Source organism: Solanum verrucosum, unplaced genomic scaffold (genome assembly GCF_900185275.1).
Source record: "Solanum verrucosum unplaced genomic scaffold, falcon-dt-bn FXZP01000287.1, whole genome shotgun sequence".
NCBI classification, from domain to species: Eukaryota; Viridiplantae; Streptophyta; class Magnoliopsida; order Solanales; family Solanaceae; genus Solanum; species Solanum verrucosum.
In genome coordinates this window covers 2697654-2705631 of record NW_026020292.1, presented here as the reverse complement: position 1 = coordinate 2705631, position 7978 = coordinate 2697654, and the positions used below count along the sequence as shown (strand labels likewise).

Below are 7978 nucleotides of genomic sequence, written 5' to 3'. Positions count from 1 at the left end.
TGGCAAATTATCATTTCTCCTTTCGGCGTTGACCCAATCTCTAAATAAAACTGATATTTCCAAACTGTCTTCCGCCAATGAATGTCTATGATCGCCAAGTTGAAACCTTGCCGCACTAAAAGCAGCCTCTGATGCAACTGATGAAGCTTGAATAGCTAGAACATCACGAACCATTTTGCTTAAAATTGGAAATGCAATGCTCCGCCTCCTCCACCATGCTAATAAATCTTCATTGCCATCTTCGTCTTCCACTGTTTCTAAAGATTGATTAAGATATTCTTCAAAATCATCACGGTTAGTAGAATTAAGACCAAGAAAATCTCGCATATAACTTGAAATTCGAGCTTTACTCTGAGGATTAGAAGTTTGACCAACTTCTTGAGTATTTCCTGTAGTTCTATATTTTTCATACAAAATTTTTGCTTCTACTTTTATGCTACACTTACACAGTTGACTAGTTGGATTTATTTCCGGTGAAATTTCTAAGGTATCATAAAAAGTGTCAACAAGTCCCTGCACACCTTGTAATTTATAGTCAGGATGAAGTAAAGTAGCAGTTTAAAAAAATTGAGGAATAGGAAAAAAATATTTTAAAATTTTTTCATTCATACCTTCAATTGCAACTCTAAATTTTTCAATTTTTTTGTATTTAGAAAATTGAATTGAAATAGCACAAATATTTATTAATACTGATGAAATAGTAGGATAATAAATTCCAGAAAACATGGTTGTTGCATCATAAAAAAGTCTTAAAAATTCTAATAGTTCATTACTTTCTTCCCAATCTTCTTCACAAATTCTGTCTAATGGGTCAGCATTATGAGCATTAAACACCATTTGTATGGGTCCTCTATATTCGTAAGCAACTGAAAGCATTTCGTAAAAAGAATTTCACCTTGTTTTAATATGTCTTGGAATTTTTCTTGGTGGCAAATCACATAGTACACAACGCTCATAAAATTCCCTAATTCTAGCAGCTCTATTAGCATAAAAAATCTAGGCAACAACATATTCAATTTTCATACAACCACATTCAAATAATGAAATACCATCTTGTACAACTAAATTTAATACATGTGCAACACATCTAACATGAAAATAATTATCATCAATTGGACATAATCTAGTTTTTAACATACTAGCAGCGTTTACATTATTAGATGCATTATCTAATGCGACAGACATTACTTTATCTATAAGCATGTAATAATCTATAACACTCAAAATATTTGAAGCTAAATATGCACCAGTTTTTTTTTCTACACATTCTTTATAACTTAAGATTCTTTATTGCAAATTCCAGTTATGATCAATCCAATGTGCTGTAACAGTTAAATAATCACGTCCATTAACACTACGACCCATGTCCGAAGTTATAGACACTCTACAATCTAATATGCTAAACACACAACGAAGATATTGACAATGTTTACCTTGATATACAAAAACATCAGATTTAACAGTATTTCTTGAAAAACCTCTATAATTAGGATTATAAGTTTGTTGAATATATTCAATAAAACCGGGATGTGAAGGAAAACTATAAGGTAAACCACAAACAGAAACCATTTTAGCTAAATTTTCACGATCTCTTTCCTTATTATATTTACGTTGTGTTAGTGGACCACCGGGGTTAGAAGGATCTAATGTTCCTTGAACCATGTTAGAAGCCCCTACCGATTCATTAGCATTAATATCAAAATCATTAACTGGAATTCCTTTTTTTCTATTGGCTAATGATTTAGCTTCTTTATATTGAATCGGCACACAAGATAACAAATGTCTATTTAAGCCCCCCGTCCCACCTTGACCTCCACCTTGTTTATGTTTAAAAGGTTGCTTACATTTATTACAAATAGCAATAGAATTTTCCTTATCTAAAGTCATAAATTGCCACACAACAGAAGTTTTAGGGTGTTGATACTTCACCTTCTCCCTTGTAGGAGGTATAAGGGGTGGGCGTCTAGAATTTTGCTCCGTTGAATTTGTAGTTTCATTTGGAACATTTGTCACCGGACTAGTATGTGTATCTTCTAATTCATCTTCTCTCGAACCAACTTCTACTTCTTCACCTGAATTTTCATCAAGATAAGGATTAATATCACCATAAATTTGTTGTAAAAGTTCATGATCGAGTTGAGCATTTGAATCAATATCATAAGAAGTATCATCAACATAAGTAGAATCATTTGTATTAAATCTAACTCTAGAAGTACCACCACATTTACTCTTATTTTTTTCCTTACTACTTTTTTTAGTAAAATTAAATAATCTACTAATGCCACTTGGTTCCTTCTCTTTTCCTTTACCGGTATCTTTTTTGTTAGAACTCATATTTAATTATATGTAAAGTATAATATAAAAATAATAATAACACAAAAATTAATGACGAAAAATAAAATATAAATATTATGAAACGAATGTACCAAACGTCTGCGTTAATAGCAGACGTTATAACCGATTCTTGAAGCTTGTAGTTTGTTGTAACTTGTAATTTGGAACTCCAATATTTGATAGCAAATATGAGAATTATATATATTATGATATATAATATGAAAACTTAGAATTGAAATATATGTATTATGATATAATATGAGACTTAAATGAAATAAAATAGTGAGATTTGAGACTTAAGATTGAGAGTTGAGACTTGAAAGAATATAAAAAATAGATGAGAGAATATATGATTTTGTAAGAAATAATAAGGAATAGAGGGGTATTTATAATATTAAAAGTGGGTTTAAAGTGTATTTATAATAACTTGAGGGTTTAAAGTAAATTATTAAAAGTAGGGGTGGTAGGGGGTGTTGGTTGGGGGAAAAAACTGTCTAAATATCCGTTGCCCAACGGATAGATTTTTTTTTTTTTAAAAAAAATTGTTAGGGGATCCTGCGAACCGGCCGGTTCATCCGGGCCGGGACCGGGCCGGGTCGACGGGACCAACGGGTGAACCGGACCGGTACCGGTCCCCTAATCCCGAAGGGCCCATCCCGCTAGATTCAAACGGGACCGGGTCCGGTGAGCCGGTTCTCGGACCGGTCGCGGGCCGGGGCGGGCCGACCCGGTCCCCCTGCCACCACTACCCAAATCCCAGAGACACACCTTAACTAAACTAAGGTCATATTAACCCCTTGAACTATTTTTTTTTTGTAATTTATACACCTTTTTGACTTACGTGGCATCCAAATATATCCCACGCGCCTCAACTGTGGGAGTCACGGAGTGTGCCACATAAGCCAAAAGGTGTACAATATTATACATAAAATGAGTTCAGGGGGTACTAGGACCTTAGTTTAGTTAATGTGTGTATCTGGGATTTCGGTCATAGTCTAGGGGGTACTTGTGCCTTCTCCCATAAAAAAAAATGACATGTGTCCAATTTGTGCACTTATCACTTGCCATGTCAGCGTTTATGGTGTATTTATTTCATTTTAAATTAGTTTAGAGGGTAATAGGACCCTAGTTAAGTTTAGGCGTGTCTCTGAGATTTCAGTCATAGTCTAAGGGGTAGTTGTGTCTTATTCTTGAATTGGGGTGTTTTAACTTTTAATACAAGGACTAGAAAATGGTAATTTATTCATTTTGGGGTTGACTAGTGATTAGTTTTTGATGATTTCTTGCGCATAAACTCCTGAAACTAAGGATAAACTAGTTTTGTTGTCAATTTACTATTTTGACGTTGCATGCTTAGGGTTGACTTTTTGCGTCTGAAATAGAAGTATAACAATATGAGTCTATAGATTCATATGGTTATGTTGGTTATGTATTTGATCAGATTAGAATCACTCGGAGGCATCGTGGAAGGGTAGGTTTATAATTTGACTATTAAATATTTGATTAAGGTAAATTAAAAGAATTTCTTTGATTCTTATGAAGTGCTAGTCAGGAATAAACCAGAAATACAAAAGGAATGACACTTTAAACCTATTGAGAAAAACATTTATGAGTCCTATGTGGCATAATACACGTAGGACTCAAATTGTCATGTAGGACACGTGTGTTTATTTGTACAACTTTATACAAGTTTAAGTGTTTATTTGTACACATTCAAAATTGGAGACCATAAATATAAAATGAGATCCAGTTAAATGGTATAATTATGTATTATGCCTCGAAAAAAAAGAAGATGAAACACGAAACAAGCACTGGACTTATATTTTGAGATTGAGGTCTTCTATTCTCATTCTTCTTATTTTCTTTTGGACAACATAGTTTCAAGTAGAGTGTTCTAAAGTCATTTCACAAAATAATATCTTGTGCATGCTGATTGATTTTTTCAACACTTCTTCAGTTTTTTTTAAAAAAAAATTGGAGGCAGGAGAAGGGAATTACAAGATGAGGAAACCAAACATGTACTAACGGACCCGGCTCCCATCCAGTAACTCTTTCCTCCAGTTTCTCCAGTACCCCTTTTGATTTGTGACATGTGTGATCTAACAAAATAAATGACTAAGATTTCTTTTTCCAAATATGACTCTATACACATCTCCAATAATAGGTATAAGCGATTTGCATTAAATTAATGGAGTATTATAAATTAATAGAGTATTACATAAAAATAAATAGGTATTTACGGTGGGCATTAAATTAATGGAGTATTACATAAATTATAGTTTAAAATAATATAAAATTTAAATAAATAACATTTTTAATATTTTGACCTTAATTAAATTAATTATTTTGTATTTCCTATATCTAAATATATTTTTATAGGTATTATTCTATGCTTTTCACTTGTATAAATAAATATTAGAGTTTTGATTATTCTGAACAAAATTAATTTTCTCATTATGCTAATTTACTTCATTATAAAGTATCATTAGTTTATATACTTAATTAGTATTTCTCACTTTTTCGTATAAAAGATAATATTTATGTTTTTATGAAAAATTTGTTACATCAAATTCAAAATAACGAAGATATCATGATTCTTAATAAAGTAAAAAATATAATGAAATGATATAATATGCATTAGAAATAATTTAATTAGAATAAAAGGGAAAATTAATTATTGTTGAAAGTTGAAAAAGGGGTTTGATTTTAAAAAGAAAGTTGGATGAAAATAAATTTTGTCCATAAAATAAATGACTCAGTTTTCTAAATGAAAAACGAAAGGTTGTAGATGTCAATCAAAGTAAAGCTACTTCTTTAGATTAACAATTGGTTTTTGTCACTTTTGAGCAAAACTGTGTACACTCAATGGATGTTGTTACAAGTAATATTGGTGTTCAAACAACTACCGAAAACAAAGGGGGAACGCCAAGAGTTGAGGTTGATGCGCCATGAGTTGGTTCAGGCAAAAAAATAATGGGTTCAGGACACAAACTAATGGATACATCTGATGTTGAAGATGCTGAAAATTCTGGGCAGCATGTTTTGCAAGTTGAAACCAAGAATGCAACTAAAAATTGGACACTAGTTGCACACAAAAATTCAACTAGTAATCGGAGCCTTTCCCCGACTAGTCAAAATAATTCTCCATGTAGTGAAAAGGGTGCGACTGGAAATTTTCATGACAGTGAGAAGAGGCAAGATATTAGTAATGCCTCAAGATACCTATTATGTTCGAATAGCTTTGATGTTTTATCGAAGACTACTGGAAAACAAGTAAAGTTAACAGAGAATGACAACGATTTGATCCAAGAAAAGCAGGTCTCACCACCTACTTTGAATAGCAAATTAAGTCCAGAAGCTTCCGTATTTGTGCCTAAATATGTGATTGCAAAGAAGAATGAGTCAAGGACCTCAGTGTCAAATACAATTGATTTGGGTGAGGATTCTCTTGATGAAGATGAGGAAGACAATATGCTTGATTTGGGCGAGGATTCTCTTGATGAAGATGAGGAAGATATGTTGGACATATGCTTTGATAGAGTGGCTAGGGAAGGAGATATATCAGCTAGGCAGCAAAGAAGTGAAAGCAACAAAAGCAAAAAGAAGACACACGGAAGGCAACATAGTTGGGACGGTAAAATGATTGAGGAGTTTGTTTCAAGGTACCTACCGATGCCAGAACCATTTGACAGTAGCAATAGGTTCAACAAGATCCAATAAATCCATAAAGAAAGTATGAATTATCAAGTGTTGTTGGATAGGTTTGAAGAAGAAGACAAGAGAAAAATACTTCAAGTTACTTTGATGGGCAATCAATCTTTTTTAATTCATGCGTTTGTAATAGAAAGTTTGAGACTGATAACTCAACTTTCTTCTTGATTGGCATATTTTTACATTATTTAAGCATCCTCATTTGTAATATCATCATGAAGTGTATTACAAACTCTTTGGTGATTAGAAAATACTTAGTTCTCTCTAGCTCTTATTTTCTTCATGCTTGTTAGGTAGTAGACGTTAGGTACTTCATTAGGATTAGTAAGGTAATGCCTAACCCCCCTTGCTTGTACTTATCCCTATTGATATTTTTTATGTTTAATAAAAGGCCACTAGACACTATCTAGTGGTAAATTTGTGGGAAAAAAAAATAACTCAGTTTTTTTTTAATAATTAAATATATTATTATTGGTGAGATTCGAGAGTACATTATAAGAAAATTGAGTTTGCTTCTCTATGGAGATGTGTATAGAGTCGTATTTGGAAAAGAGAATCTTAGTCATATATTTTGTTAGATGACACATATCACCAATCAAGAGGGGTACCGGAGGAACTGGAGGAAAGAGTTATTGGAGGGGAGTCGGATCCTGTACATAGTAAAAATTTAGATAGCCAACTAACTAAGCTATTAGTTATTCTCCAATTAATTTTTTAAACGTATTGGCTTAGGGATTGTTTCTTACAAAAGGAACCAACTGATTTTGCATTATTTACACAATCTCAATACTAAAATATAATGAACCTACAAGATTTTTCCTCAACTATGATTGGTTTGTCGATTACCCCATTAATAAAAAACCCTTTATCATTATAGAAGCCATAATTCAAAGAGTTTTGTTTTATAACCATTAAACCAATAATCTATTACTGATAAATCAATAACATTTTCTTCAATTTGAATTATTGATTTTATTTCAAATTTAAACAACCTTAGTATGTGATCTGACCTAAGAATATACATAGATACCAATAACATTCGTGGCTTGCTATGGGAGATTATAATGATTGGTAGTAGAATATATATATAAAAGTAAATAATATGAGATTTTAAGCTTAAAACGTTACGAGTGAAAAAAGAGAATACAAAAACTATTAGGGGTGTCAGGGTAATTTCCTTAAATAGTAAAATGAAGCAAGTGTGATCCATCAGAATACACTTAAAAACATAATTTCCCACCCAAAAGTTGTAAACCATAACCGCCATATCTTACAGAATTTGCAGTTTGCAGTTGAGCTTCATCAGCCTTCCAAAATCCACCATTGAAGATGAGCACTCCAATTGAAGAAGTTTCTGCTCATCTAAAAGAATTCAACTACGAGGATTGGATTTCAGAGTTATCTAAACTGACGGAAATGGGTCTACAGTTTTGGCAACCAGCATTTCCCGTCAAGTAAACAACAGAGGATCTCTGACATCGAGCATCAAGTTTGTTTGTGCATCGAAGTTCTCGAATCAGTTCCTCAAGGTATGGATTATCCAGAAGAAGAAAAAAAAACTCATTCAATTTAATTTATCAAGTGAGTTTAAGTGGTACGAATTCGTGCAGAGAAGAGGGAATTAAATCATGAACGTGCAATATTCGAGTATCTAAAAGGAAGGTTTTATAATGCAATTCCTGATGTTTATAAGGAGGAAGCAGAGCGTCATCTCGTGAATGCTGTAAGTGAAAGAAGGATTGCATATTTAGTGTGTTGAATTTGCGTTTGGTTTCCTTCTTACTGTGTCTTCATTTTATCTACCAGACTCGATTAAATCCGCGTTTGCGGGATGCTTGGCATTGCCTCGGCAGTTGCTTTGTCAAGAAAGGGCATATACATAGAGCTAAAAGATGCTATCAGACTGTCCTTGAAATGGTTATAATTCGCTGCG

General features: G+C 32.8%; 1 pseudogene; it reads left to right on the top strand.

Moving 5' to 3' along the window:
- The first annotated feature begins 7374 nt into the window (after positions 1–7374).
- LOC125834527 (uncharacterized) overlaps positions 7375–7978 on the top strand; it is a 65735-nt pseudogene continuing 65131 nt past the window's right edge.